Source organism: Nerophis lumbriciformis, linkage group LG13, assembly GCF_033978685.3.
Source record: "Nerophis lumbriciformis linkage group LG13, RoL_Nlum_v2.1, whole genome shotgun sequence".
NCBI lineage: Eukaryota > Metazoa > Chordata > Actinopteri > Syngnathiformes > Syngnathidae > Nerophis > Nerophis lumbriciformis.
In genome coordinates, this window is record NC_084560.2 from 9,043,498 (window position 1) to 9,057,920 (window position 14,423).

Here is a 14,423-nt window from a genome sequence, read left to right on the forward strand (position 1 = left end):
AAATAAAAATTTAAAAAAAAACAACAAAAAAACAATACCGATAATAAAAAAAACGATACCGATAATTTCCGATATTACATTTTAACGCATTTATGCATTTTAACGCATGATTATCACTAATTAAGACATAATCATTTGTATCCATATAAACACACACACACACACACACACACACACACACACACACACACACACACACACACACACACACACACACACACACACACACACACACACACACACACACACACACACACATCCTTGCATCCCAGTTTTAATCCAAGCTTTTGGTTTCAGGCAGAACGTGTTGCTTTCAAGTGCAGCGTGACTAAAGTTAGTGGACAGGCAAAGCTGCCCGTGGCCAACATGCATAAATACCTTGTATCTGAATGTGTCTGAATAATTCAAACTTCACTGTTTCATAGTTCAATTGTCCCCCAAAGACAGACCCATGGAGAACGCCAAGTCACGAGATAAACCGACACTGAACGCGATCAAATCGCACATTTGATTTTTGAAATAGTTCCATTAATTTGCAGCTATACTAATGTGGAAGTCCCACTGCCAGACACGGCACAGGTTTTAATGATCATATGTTTTAACAAAGTTCTCTCTCTAGCTGGACGTGACTTTTCAGCCACGTCCGTATCCTCTCTACCCTCCTGCTCCCGGCCGCTTACTGTTAACGACAACAGATGATTAGATTAACACGTACAACCTGTGAAATCTAATCACCTGCCAGCTGTGTCTCGCCGTCAGCACTGCCACGCCCCCGCCTGATGGTGCTCTCTGTCCTCAGCACCATGGACAGAGGCGGTGACCTTTGCTCCTCCACAACCAAGTTTGAGGATATGCACTTCTCACTTATGGGGTATCAACATTAACTCCACAACTTAACATTCTAGAACTTTTGGGTAAAAGCTGAACTGAGAATCTACACAGACATTTTTGTGCTCTTTGCTCCCGAAAGATTAAGTATTACATTCATGAAATGAATTGAGGCATGTGAACGGATTAAAAAGCTGTGAAATGATGATTCTTGAATATGTCACCAGAAAAAGGAGGGTTGTTCAGGTCTATGACCACTTATCACGCTTTAAATGGAACCAAATGCAACTTATATGACCCGATGCAAAACAACCTTCCCTAGTCACGGTGCAAAAAAAAAAAATATTTATTAGCGCATTACTTTGACAGCCCTTCAAAAAATACATACATTTTACAAATTCAAACTGATATTTACTAATTTCTTGACTTCTAATGTGTTTGTTTTGTCCAGTGAACCAAAAAAAAAGAAGCTTTAGAACAGGGGTGTCCAAACTACGGCCTACGGGCCATGTACGGCTCGGCGGCGTCTTCAATTTGACGGCGAGACGTCATCAGGCATGTGATTTGAACTTAATGTAAAAAAAACTGAAAAAAAGACGGGGGTCTGGGGGCGGCAGGTCCTGGTTTTTCAGCAATTGAACATGCAAAAATAAAAAGCACCATTTTAAGATGTTTGGGTGTTTAAGGAATTGAAAAACGATCAACAGAGTTGACATAAAACCATACCCTTTTCATCCAAATGAATCACTATGTCTGTTCCAGTCACTATATTATTTAGTCACTACAGTAATTACAACTTGTGTTCACATCCACAGGAACCACATGGGTTAGCCTACTCTATACAGTAGTTAAAACCTTACTAGTGTTCACTTCACAGCCACAGATGGTTCATCTAGTTCAGGGGTCGGCAACCTTTACCAGTCAAAGAGCCATTTTGACCAGTTTCACAAATTAAAGAAAACAATGGGAGCCACAAAAATCTTTTGAAATTTAAAATGAAATAACACTGCACACAAAGTTTTTTTCTTGCTTTGTGCTATGTATAAAGCAAGGGTCTCAGACACGCGGCCCACACCTTAATATGAAAATTGAATGTTAGTGCGGCTTGCGGGTTTTATAGGAATGGCGCTTGACTATGAATTTCAGGGCAACTGTTCTCTCGAACGCGCCGGGATGGTACAGCATTTAGCGCCCACTGCAACCCACGTGCCGGTCCAGCCACACGTTGAATGGGGCTTTTAATTGCTCACGTAAGTGACAGCAAGGCATACTTGGTCAACAACCACACAGGTTACACTGATGGTGGCCATATAAAACAACTTTAACACTCTTACTAATAATGCGCCACACTGTGAACCCACACCAAACAAGAATGACAAACACATTTCGGGAGAACATCTGCACCGTAACACAACATACACATAACAGAACAAATACCCAGAATCTCATGCAGCCCTAACTCTTCCGGGCTACATTATAGACCTCTGCTACCAAGTATGCAGCTGAGCCGCATCAGAGTGATCAAAGAGCCGCGGGTTGCCGACCCCTGGGCTATACTGTAGCAAAAGTCATCACATGTCTGCCACAATCATGTGTGTTCTTAAATGTGTATTCCGCCTCTTCCATGTCTGCGTGTAACCAATCAGATGGTTGTGTGGGTGGGACAATGCTGGGTGCTGCAGAGATGTACTGACAGAGGCAGAGACAGAATTAAGCTGAGCAGCTTGTTAAGACTTTAGTTTCGGCGGTGGCTCTTTGTTGTCAAGGCGGCCGCCTTGACAACAAAGCGCTGCGGGAAAACCCTGCATTCCGTTTTTCAAGGCGGTCTGTCGTAACGTTGTTAGCATTCAATCAGACGTCATTGTGACGTTTTGTATTAGTGTTCCTTAAAATCAGATATACCGGCCCCCAGACACACTTTTTTCTCTAAATTTGACCCCCCCGGGTCAAAATAATTGCTCAGCCCTGTGATAATCTGTCATCTTTCATTTACAACAAAAATGTCCACTATTATCGGCGTTCACAAACATAAATACAAGGGCTGCGAATCTTTGGATGTCCCACGATTCGATTCAAAATCGATTTTTTTTCCATTCAACGCGATTCTCGATTCAAAAACGATATTTTCCCGAATCAAAAGGATTGTCTATTTATTCAATACATAGGATTTCAGCAGGATCTACCCCAGTCTGCTGACATGCAAGCAGAGTAGTAGATTTTTGTAAAAAGCTTTTATAATTGTAAAGGACAATGTTTTATCAACTGATTGCAATAATGTACATTTGTTTTAACTATTAAATGAACCAAAAATATGACTTATTTTATCTTTGTGAAAATATTGGACACAGTGTGTTGTCAAGCTTATGAGATGCGATGCAAGTGTAAGCCACTGTGACACTATTGGTCTTTTTTATTTTTATAAATGTCTAATGATAATGTCAATGAGGGATTTTTAATCACTGCTATGTTGAAATTGTAACTAATATTGATACTGTTGTTGATAATATTCATTTTTGTTTCACTACTTTTGGTTTGTTCTGTGTCGTGTTTGTGTCTCCTCTCAATTGCTCTGTTTATTGCAGTTCTGAGTGTTGCTGGCTCGGGTTTGGTTTTGGAATTGGATTGCATTGTTATGGTATTGCTGTGTGTTGTTTTGTTGGATTGATTAATTAAAAAAAAAAAAAATGGGAAAAAAAATCGATTTAAAAAAAATGAGAATCGATTCTGAATCGCACAACGTGAGAATCGCGATTCGAATTTGAATCGATTTTTTCCCACACCCCTAATAAATACTGTATTTTCCGGACTATAGAGCGCACCCACCAAACTTCAGGGAAAAAATATGTTCAATAAATTAGCCCGCACTGGACTATAAGCCACAGATATTTATGTTGTGAAATTAGTGGGGTTTTTTTACATAAATAAATTGTAAAAGTTTTTTTACATGGTAAACAACTCAAATATTGGCCATTTTTTTATCTAGACGCATACATTTGTCTAACTGTGGCCAAGTAGACACATTGTGGGTTTCCTGGACGTCATCTACATCGCTAAAAGAAAAATCTAAGGAAGAGAATCCCTCTGCCATCTTCCACTAGTTTTTTTTACTATATAAATCGCCCACTTGAATATTCCCTCCTCTCTTCTACGACTCTCTCGTCGTCATTTGGGATGTCTGTTGTGATTTCCCTTCCTGGTTCCATGACCCGCCCTATCTTGCCTCTGATTGGTTTGTTCGTACTGTTTAGCCCTAATCTTAACCAATCCTGACTCATCATAGTAAACCAACCAACCAATCATGGATGTTCTTTTACGTAAACCAACCAATCATCATTCAAGTTTCCCGTATATTTTGTGGAGTTGCTTCGCTACGTAGCTTCGATTTTTAAGGTAATAATTTTGAATGGAAAACCGTAGTTTTTACCACTGGATTATCAAAAACCGTACTCGTTACAGGAAAAATGTAGTTGATGGCAAAGAGACGGATCAAGATTTTAACACACATTGTAGGTCGGAAAAAACAACAAATATTTATTTTTATTTTTACAGAGATAAAAAAAGACGGATTTCTAACTATAGACAGCAGTGACGTGCGGTGAGGTTGATGGCTGGTGAGGCACTGACTTCATCACAGTCAGATTTACAAACATATGAACCCTAAAGAGTATCTTATTCACCATTTTATTGGCAGCAGTTAACGGGTTATGTTTAAAAGCTCATACCAGCATTCTTCCCTGCTTGACACTCAGCATCAAGGGTTGGAATCGGGGGTTAAATCACCAAAAATGATTCCCGGGCGCGGCGGCGCTGCTGCCCACTGCTCCCCTCACCTCCCAGGGGGTGATCAACGGATGGGTCGAATGCAGACGACAAATTTCATTACACCTAGTGTGTGTGTGACAATCATTGGTACTTTAACTTAACTTTAACTTTACACATACAAACTGTAGCACACAAAAAAGCACATTTAATAAAAAAAACGTTATTATGGTCTTACCTTTACTTATAAATTAAGTCCATGCAACTAAAGCCCTCACTTAAACTTTCCACGTGCAAGATTGAATCTATTTAAAAAAGTGTAACCGAGGGTTTATAAATGTCGCCTATACTGTATGAAACTACAAAATAACAAACACGGAGGCTCCAGTTTACACGAGGACCACTCTATTTACCTTCTTTCAAAAACCTCCGCAACGTGTCATCACTTCCGCTCTTAGCGCCTTCAAAATAAGAGCTCAAGGCATATACTGTATAACAGCGCATAACAGGAACTTAACATGACAAAGAGGAAAGCCCATGAAAATAGGTTACAAAAGTTATTTAATAAGAAGCCAAAAAGTGCAAAAACAATAATGTTCGTGTTGGAGGAGTTGTGAATTAGATACACCTGCAGTCTGCAGGTGTACCTAATGTTGTGGCCCTGCAGTCATTCACAACTCCTCCAACACGAACATTATTGTTTTTGCACTTTTTGGCTTCTTATGAAATAACTTTTTTAAATAGACTCAATCTTGCACGTGGAAAGTTTAAGTGTGGGCTTTAGTTGGTATAACAATTCTACGGCGGGGGTGCAGGAGGCGGGATTACTGGAGCCTCAGCCAGTGCGTCTTTTGCAGCCGTTTTATGATCGCTCAGCACAAGAAATACGTTACACACATACAGTTGTTGACAAAATACACTGTACATTATATACCTCAGCTAACTAAACTATGGAAATGTATAATATAGTTCATATAGCAATACAGTCTCACTGCACAGCAGGCCAGCAGTTAGCCGAGTCCGGAATCCATGTTGAGGCACTGAGTGACGTGCCTCAACTGGCTGCTGTTCACCGCACCGTCTCTTCTCAGTATTTGAACGGCAAATGTGAAAATTCAGCGATTTTGAATAAAAATAATCTAAAACTGGTGAAGTTAAATGGAAAATAACTTTATAGTATAATCACTGGATACATATAACAATTTAATTTTTTTTTTTTCTTTTTACATTTTTTTTCTTTCCATGATGGCAGGTGAGGCCCCGCCTCACCTGCCTCTAGTGACTGCACGTCACTGATAGATAGAAAAATCACATGCTTGACGTCATGTAAAGAACTAGCCGCAGGGAGATTTCAATTCATTTTAAAAGTCAGATTAAACCAGGGGTCGGCAACCTTCAGCATACAAAGAGTCATTGGAGCACATTTCCCCCCAAATAAAACCCACCTCGAGCCGCAAACTCTGTTTGATTCCTAAAATAACAACAACACCACTTAGAGTTTCGTTACACTTACGCTATTGAAATTATGAAATCAAACACGTGACAAAAAACGACTCACATTTTATTTCTGGGTACAACAAAGTAAATCATCAAATCATTTTGAACATTAGACTGGTCCTTCCCTTATTCATGAATTCCCCCCCCCCCCCCAAAAATCAACTCGCTACAATATTCTTAAGGTATACAACAGCGGCATATTTAATTTGACTAAAAAGGGTAAAAAACAACCTCGTCATTAATGAAAGCAAATAAATAAAAATGTAAATAAATCAAAAGTTTCTCTTTTTTGATCCGTCTGTTGCTCACTTACCAGGGGTTGACCGCTAAAAATAATAACATTTCTTGGCAGCAAGAGATGACGATATATTCAAATGTTTTATTTTCATATGACAAGATCCCAGAACTCTCCAAAATAACAACTGTTAACCTAAAATAAACTAACTAAATAAAATAAAATGTTATTAATTAAGTAGCCATTATTTGTTGACATTTTGTTTCAAAGCCAAAGAGAGCCACGGCAGAGTCATGAAAGAGCCGCGGGTTGCAGACCCCTGGATTAGACACTGATTTATCGCCATCTAGTGGACAAGAGGTTTTTCAGGTCTATGACCATTTATCACGCATTAAATAAAATCAAAAGCCACTTATATGACCCAATGCAAACAACCTTCCCTAGTCATAGTGCAAAAAATACAACCAACACAAAAAGCCAACAGACATGGTAACAATTAACACAATAAAACACAATTTGTAGATATTATTTGTTGACATTTTGTTTCAAAGCCAAAGGGAGCCACGGCGGAGGCATGAAAAAGCCGCAAGTTGCAGACCCCTGGATTAGACATTGATTTATCGCCATCTAGTGGACAAGAGGTTTTTCAGGTCTATGACCATTTATCACACATTAAATAAAATCAAAAGCCACTTATATTACCCAATGCAAACAACCTTCCCTAGTGATAGTGCAAAAATACAACCAACACAAAATGCCAACAGACATGGTAACAATTAACACAATATAACACAATTTGTGGATATTATTTGTTGACATTTTGTTTCAAAGCCAAAGGGAGCCACGGCAGAGGCATGGAAGAGCCGCGGGTTGCAAACCCCTGGATTAGATGATTTATCGCCATCTCGTGGAAAAGAGGTTTTTCAGGTCTATGACCATTTATCACACATTAAATAAAATCAAAAGCCACTTATATGACCCAATGCAAACAACCTTCCCTAGTCATAGTGCAAAAATACAACCAACACAAAATGCCAACAGACATGGTAACAATTAACACAATATAACACAATTTGTAGATATTATTTGTTGACATTTTGTTTCAAAGCCAAAGGGAGCCACGGCGGAGGCATCAAAGAGCTACATGCGGCTCCAGAGCTGCATGCGGCTCCTGAGCCGCGGGTTTCAGAACTCTGGATTAGACATTGATTTATCGCCATCTGGTGGACAACAAGTAATCCAGGTCTATGACCACTTATCACACTTTGAATGAAACCAAACGCAACTTATATGACCTAATGCAAACAACCTTCCCTAGTCATGGTGTAAAAAAATTACAAATCCAACCAACACAAAATGCCAGCAGACATGGTCACATGTAACACAATACAACACAAATTGTAGATATTATTTGTTGACATTTTGTTTCAAAGCCAAAGGGAGCCACGGCGGAGGCATGAAAGAGCCACGGGTTGCAGACCCCTGGATTACACACTGATTTATCACTATTCGGTGCACAACAGGTACTTCAGGTCTATGGCCACTTATCACACTTTGAACGAAACCAAACTCAACATATATGACCCAATGCAAACAACCTTCCCTAGTCATGGTGCAAAAAATGCCAACAGACATAATCCCACATAACACAATATAACACCTTTTGTATATATTATTAAAATACGCCCATGCACCATTAAAAACATTTGAATATGCAAAACCCAAAACCAGTGAAGTTGGCACGTTGTTTCAATCGTAAATAAAAACAGAATACAATGATTTGTAAATCCTTTTCAACTTATATTCAATTGAATAGACTGCAAAGACAAGATATTTAATGTTCCAACTGGTAAACTTTATTATTTTTTGCAAATATTAGCTCATTTGCAATTTGATGCCTGCAACATGTTTCAAAAAAGCTGACACAAGTGGCAAAAAAAGAGTGATAAAGTTGAGTAATGCTCATCAAACACTTATTTGGAACATCCCACAGGTGAACAGGCACATTGGGAACAGGTGGGTGCCATGATTGGGTGTAAAAGCAGCTTCCATGAAATGCTCAGTCATTCACAAACAAGGATGGGGCGAGGGTCACCACTTTGTCAACAAATGCGTGGGCAAATTGTCCAACAGTTTAAGAACAACATTTATCAACCAGCTATTGCAAGGAATTTAGGGATTTCACCATCTACGGTCTGTAATATCATCAAAAGGTTGAGAGAATTTGGAGAAATCACTGCACGTAAGAGATGATACTATGGACCTTCGATCCCTCAGACAGTACTGCATCAAAAAGTGACATCAGTGTGTAAAGGATATCACCACATGGGCTCTGGAACACTTCATGAAAACCACTGTCAGTAACTACAGTTGGTCGCTACATCTGTAAGTGCAAGTTAAAACTCTCCTATGCAAAGCCAAATCCATTTATCAACAACACCCAGAAACGGCGCGGCTTCGCTGGGCCTCATTTAAGATGGACTGATGCAAAGTGTAAAAGTGCTCTGTGGTCTGACGAGTCCACATTTCAAATTGTTTTTGGAAACTGTGGAAGTTGTGTCATCCGGACCAAAGAGGAAATGAATCATCCGGATTGTTCTAGGCGCAAAGTGTAAAAGCCAGCATGTGTGATGGTATGGGGGTGTATTAGTGCCCAAGACATGGGTAACTTACACATCTGTGAAGGCACCATTAATGCTGAAAGGTACATACAGGTTTTGGAGCAACATATGTTGCCATCCAAGCAACGTTATCATGGACGCCCCTGCTTATTTCAGCAAGACAATGCCAAGCCACGTGTTACAACAGCGTGGCTTCATAGTAAAAGAGTGCGGGTACTAGACTGGCCTGCCTGTAGTCCAGACCTGTCTCCTGTTGAAAATGTGTGACGCATTATGAAGCCTAAACGGGAGATCCCCGGACTGTTGAACAACTTAAGCTGTACATCAAGCAAGAATGGGAAAGAATTCCACCTGAGAAGCTTCAAAAATGTGTCTCCTCAGTTCCCAAATGTTAAGTTTCTCAGTTGGAACATTGATTGATTGATTGATTGAAACTTTTATTAGTAGATTGCACAGTACAGTACATATTCCGTACAATTGACCACTAAATGGCAACACCCGGATACGTTTTTCAACCTGTTTAAGTCAGGGTCCAGGTTAATAAATTAATGGTAAATTAAATTAAATAAAATATCTTGTCTTTGCAGTCTATTCAATTGAATATAAGTTGAAAAGGATTTGCAAATCATTGTATTCTCTTTTTATTTACCATTTACACAACGTGACAACTTCACTGCTTTTGGGTTTTGTGCATATATAGTTACTTTACATGCAGTCAGCTTTCGGACCACAACCAATTTTTTTTAACCCAACGCGGCCCCCAGGGCAAAAACTTTATACACCCCTGCTTTAGAAGTATGAGGCAAGGAGAAGAAAGCTCCTACTTTTATCTGATTGATCAAATCAGAGCTGGTGAAAAGAGGAGAAAGCTTGCCAAAGGGCGTTTGGACAGGGATGTTAAGTGTCCTGCCTCACATACTAATGAGACTCCATTACGGGCTCATTCAAGCACAGACATACACACATTGTCATTCCGTGCACAAGCATCTGGCAGCAGTCAGCCCGTGTGCCTAATGCCTCAGTGCCTGACAATTACAAAAGAAGTGATCAATGGCGCCGCACACTCGTTGAAGGAAACGGGCTTGAATGACGGCAGCTACACGTGATTTGGACTGCAGCCAACTGGCCTCCAGCTCGTCTTACCGCGCCCGGAAGGGGGTGAAGCGTCTCGCGCGTGCGGGACGAGACCTCCCCTTTCGCGTGCCGGCCCTCTGCCGGCGTACCAGGCGGGGAGGCCCGCCACGGGGAGACAGTGGGGCTCAAGTTGTCGACCTCCACGCGGTGAGCCCTGGAAACTAGTGCAAACTAGGCCAACGACAACACCATGGAGCCGGGGGCCAAAAAAAAAGGAGTAAATTTGACTAAGTGTTTAGGTGCCTGTCCCTTTAAGAAGGCCGACCTGCTATGGTTCCCCACCTGGGTCCAGAACTCAAAAATTGTCCCTCTCCTAGCTGGAAGTCACCAAAAAAAAGGAGTAAATTTGACTAAGTGTTTAGGTGCCTGTCCCTTTAAGAAGGCCGACCTGCTATGGTTCCCCACCTGGGTCCAGAACTCAAAAATTGTCCCTCCCCTAGCTGGAAGTCACCAAAAAAAAGGAGTAAATTTGACTAAGTGTTTAGGTGCCTGTCCCTTTAAGAAGGCCGACCTGCTATGGTTCCCCACCTGGGTCCAGAACTCAAAAATTGTCCCTCTCCTAGCTGGAAGTCACCAAAAAAAATGAGTAAATTTGACTAAGTGTCTAGGTGCCTGTCCCTTTAAGAAGGCCGACCTGCTATGGTTCCCCACCTGGGTCCAGAACTCAAAAATTGTCCCTCCCCTAGCTGGAAGTCACCAAAAAAAAGGAGTAAATTTGACTAAGTGTCTAGGTGCCTGTCCCTTTAAGAAGGCCGACCTGCTATGGTTCCCCACCTGGGTCCAGAACTCAAAAATTGTCCCTCTCCTAGCTGGAAGTCACCAAAAAAAAGGAGTAAATTTGACTAAGTGTCTAGGTGCCTGTCCCTTTAAGAAGGCCGTGCTGCCTTGGTTCCCCACCTGGGTCCGGAACTCAAAATTAGTCCCTCTCCTAGCTGGAAGTCACCAAAAAAAGGAGTAAATTTGACTAAGTGTCTAGGTGCCTGTCCCTTTAAGAAGGCCGTGCTGCCTTGGTTCCCCACCTGGGTCCAGGACTCAAAAATTGTCCCTCTCCTAGCTGGAAGTCACCAAAAAAAAGGAGTAAATTTGACTATGTGTCTAGGTGCCTGTCCCTTTAAGAAGGCCGTTCTGCCTTGGTTCCCCACCTGGGTCCGGAACTCAAAATTAGCCCCTCTCCTAGCTGGAAGTCACCAAAAAAAGGAGTAAATTTGACTAAGTGTCTAGGTGCCTGTCCCTTTAAGAAGGCCGTGCTGCCTTGGTTCCCCACCTGGGCCCGGAACTCAAAATTATTCCCTCTCCTAGCTGGAAGTCACCAAAAAAAGGAGTAAATTTGACTAAGTGTCTAGGTTCCTGTCCCTTTAAGAAGGCCGTGCTGCCTTGGTTCCCCACCTGGGTCCGGAACTCAAAATTAGTCCCTCTCCTAGCTGGAAGTCACCAAAAAAAGGAGTAAATTTGACTAAGTGTCTAGGTACCTGTCCCTTTAAGAAGGCCGTGCTGCCTTGGTTCCCCACCTGGGTCCGGAACTCAAAATTAGTCCCTCTCGTAGCTGGAAGTCACCAAAAAAAGGAGTAAATTTGACTAAGTGTCTAGGTGCCTGTCCCTTTAAGAAGGCCGACCTACTATGGTTCCCCACCTGGGTCCGGAACTCAAAATTAGTCCCTCTCCTAGCTGGAAGTCACTAAAAAAAGGAGTAAATTTGACTAAGTGTCTAGGTGCCTGTCCCTTTAAGAAGGCCGACCTGCTATGGTTCCCCACCTGGGTCCAGAACTCAAAAATTGTCCCTCTCCTAGCTGGAAGTCACCAAAAAAAATGAGTAAATTTGACTAAGTGTCTAGGTGCCTGTCCCTTTAAGAAGGCCGACCTGCTATGGTTCCCCACCTGGGTCCAGAACTCAAAAATTGTCCCTCCCCTAGCTGGAAGTCACCAAAAAAAAGGAGTAAATTTGACTAAGTGTCTAGGTGCCTGTCCCTTTAAGAAGGCCGACCTGCTATGGTTCCCCACCTGGGTCCAGAACTCAAAAATTGTCCCTCTCCTAGCTGGAAGTCACCAAAAAAAAGGAGTAAATTTGACTAAGTGTCTAGGTGCCTGTCCCTTTAAGAAGGCCGACCTGCTATGGTTCCCCACCTGGGTCCGGAACTCAAAATTAGTCCCTCTCCTAGCTGGAAGTCATCAAAAAAAGGAGTAAATTTGACTAAGTGTCTACTAACTGTTTGGTGCCTCCAACGAGAAAAGACACTGAAGCCGAACAATCCCGCATATCAAAGTACAAACCCCGTTTCCATATGAGTTGGGAAATTGTGTTAGATGTAAATATAAACGGAATACAATGATTTGCAAATAATTTTCAACCCATATTCAATTGAATGCACTACAAAGACAATATATTTGATGTTCAAATTCATCAACTTTATTTATTTTTTTGCAAATAATAAGTGCCAAAGTAGTTGGGAAAGGGCATGTTCACCACTGTGTTACATCACCTTTTCTTTTAACAACACTCAATAAACGATTGGGAACTGAGGAAACTAATTGTTGAAGCTTTGAAAGTGGATTTCTTTCCCATTCTTGTTTTATGTAGAGCTTAAGTTGTTCAACAGTCCGGGGGTCTCCGTTGTGGTATTTTAGGCTTCATAATGCGCCACACATTTTCAATGGGAGAGAGGTCTGGACTACAGGCAGGCCAGTCTAGTACCCGCACTCTTTTACTATGAAGCCACGTTGATGTAACACGTGGCTTGGCATTGTCTTGCTGAAATAAGCAGGGGCGTCCATGGTAACGTTGCTTGGATGGCAACATATGTTGCTCCAAAACCTGTATGTACCTTTCAGCATTAATGGTGCCTTCACAGATGTGTAAGTTACCCATGTCAACAAGAACAACATTAAATTGAGCTACAGCTGTATGAACAATATACGACAAATTATCTCAAACCACAACAAAACAATTGCAAATGAGCCGTCGGCCCCCGGACAGAGCGACTCCAATACCAACAAAGGCTGCAACTGTCGAAAGAAACCTGATTGCCCTCTCAACGGGGGGTGCTTACAAACATCAGTTGTCTACCAATCTAAGGTAACACGTAAGGACATTAACACATCCGACACATATGTAGGATTAACCGAGGGAGAATTCAAAACCAGATGGAACAATCACAAGGCTTCTTTCAGGAACCAAAACCTGCGGAATACCACAGAACTCAGCAAACACATTTGGGACCTCAAAGACAATAATATTGAATATTCAATAACATGGCAAATTCTTGCATCCAGCACACCTTACAATAGTGGTAATAAAAGATGCAACCTATGCTTGAAAGAGAAACTGTTTATTATTTACCGTCCAGACCTGTCATCCCTCAACAAGCGCAGCGAAATTGTAACAGCATGCCGCCACAGACGGAAACACCTCCTAGGTAACACATGAGCCAATCACCACGCCCCTACGCCAGCCTGTACCCACCCACTCTGTGCCCTATATAAACCATGGTATGTGAATGCTCCCATTAAAATCTCCTGATGATTGAGGGTACCCCCCCTCATGAAACAGGCCTGTAGAGATGAAATAGTCTTGTGATTTTTTTCCCACACATATATATATATATATATATATATATATATATATATATATATATATATATATATATATGCATATATATATATGTATTCATACATATATATTCCTCGCACACTACTTGACTTAAAGCATTTTTAGACAATATGATTTGCCTGAGTGGCTAGGAGACGGTAGGAAATGGACTAGTAAGGACAAATAAAAAAAATAATAATAATAATACAAAAAAAATATATATATTTTTTTTTTTTTAACTTGGGACTTCCCGCGGGCCGGATTTTGGACGCTGGGGGGCCCGCGGGCCGTAGTTTGGGGACCCCTGGTACAAAGAGTACAACCAAGACGTTTCTCCTCAATGAGCTAAATTGAATTCTGTCTCGGTTTAATTCCTTGCTTCTTGTCTGTTTAATAAAATATAGTAACAATTACTTTCATCCCATTGATTTTGATTTTTTTTTTTTTTTACATTGATGTTCCAGGTAATCTTATTTTCAGTGAAGATATAGGATAGGCAAATATAAGCTTTGGCTTCAGCCTATTCCTTTTTCGGTCATGCTTTTTCTTTTCTTTTCTTTTCCTTTTGTGTGTAAATGTGTATGATTGTTATACTGTATATGTATAGTCTGTACTCTTAAACTGGTCACACAAAATGGTTAATGGTTGATGGTTGATTATATGACCGAAATAAACTTATTTCATTCATTATTTCATTCATTCAATAAATGTCATCGGTGTTTGAACCTGACATCTTCTTGTCTTACATAAGGATTGTGAATGACAG

The 14,423-nt window shown here is 40.9% G+C and overlaps 1 protein-coding gene across 3 annotated transcripts in view; it reads right to left on the reverse strand.

Moving 5' to 3' along the window:
• The window catches only part of LOC133613874 (polyprenol dehydrogenase), a 263,414-nt gene that overhangs the window by 94,381 nt on the left and 154,610 nt on the right, over positions 1 to 14,423 (reverse strand). The window lies entirely within an intron of this gene.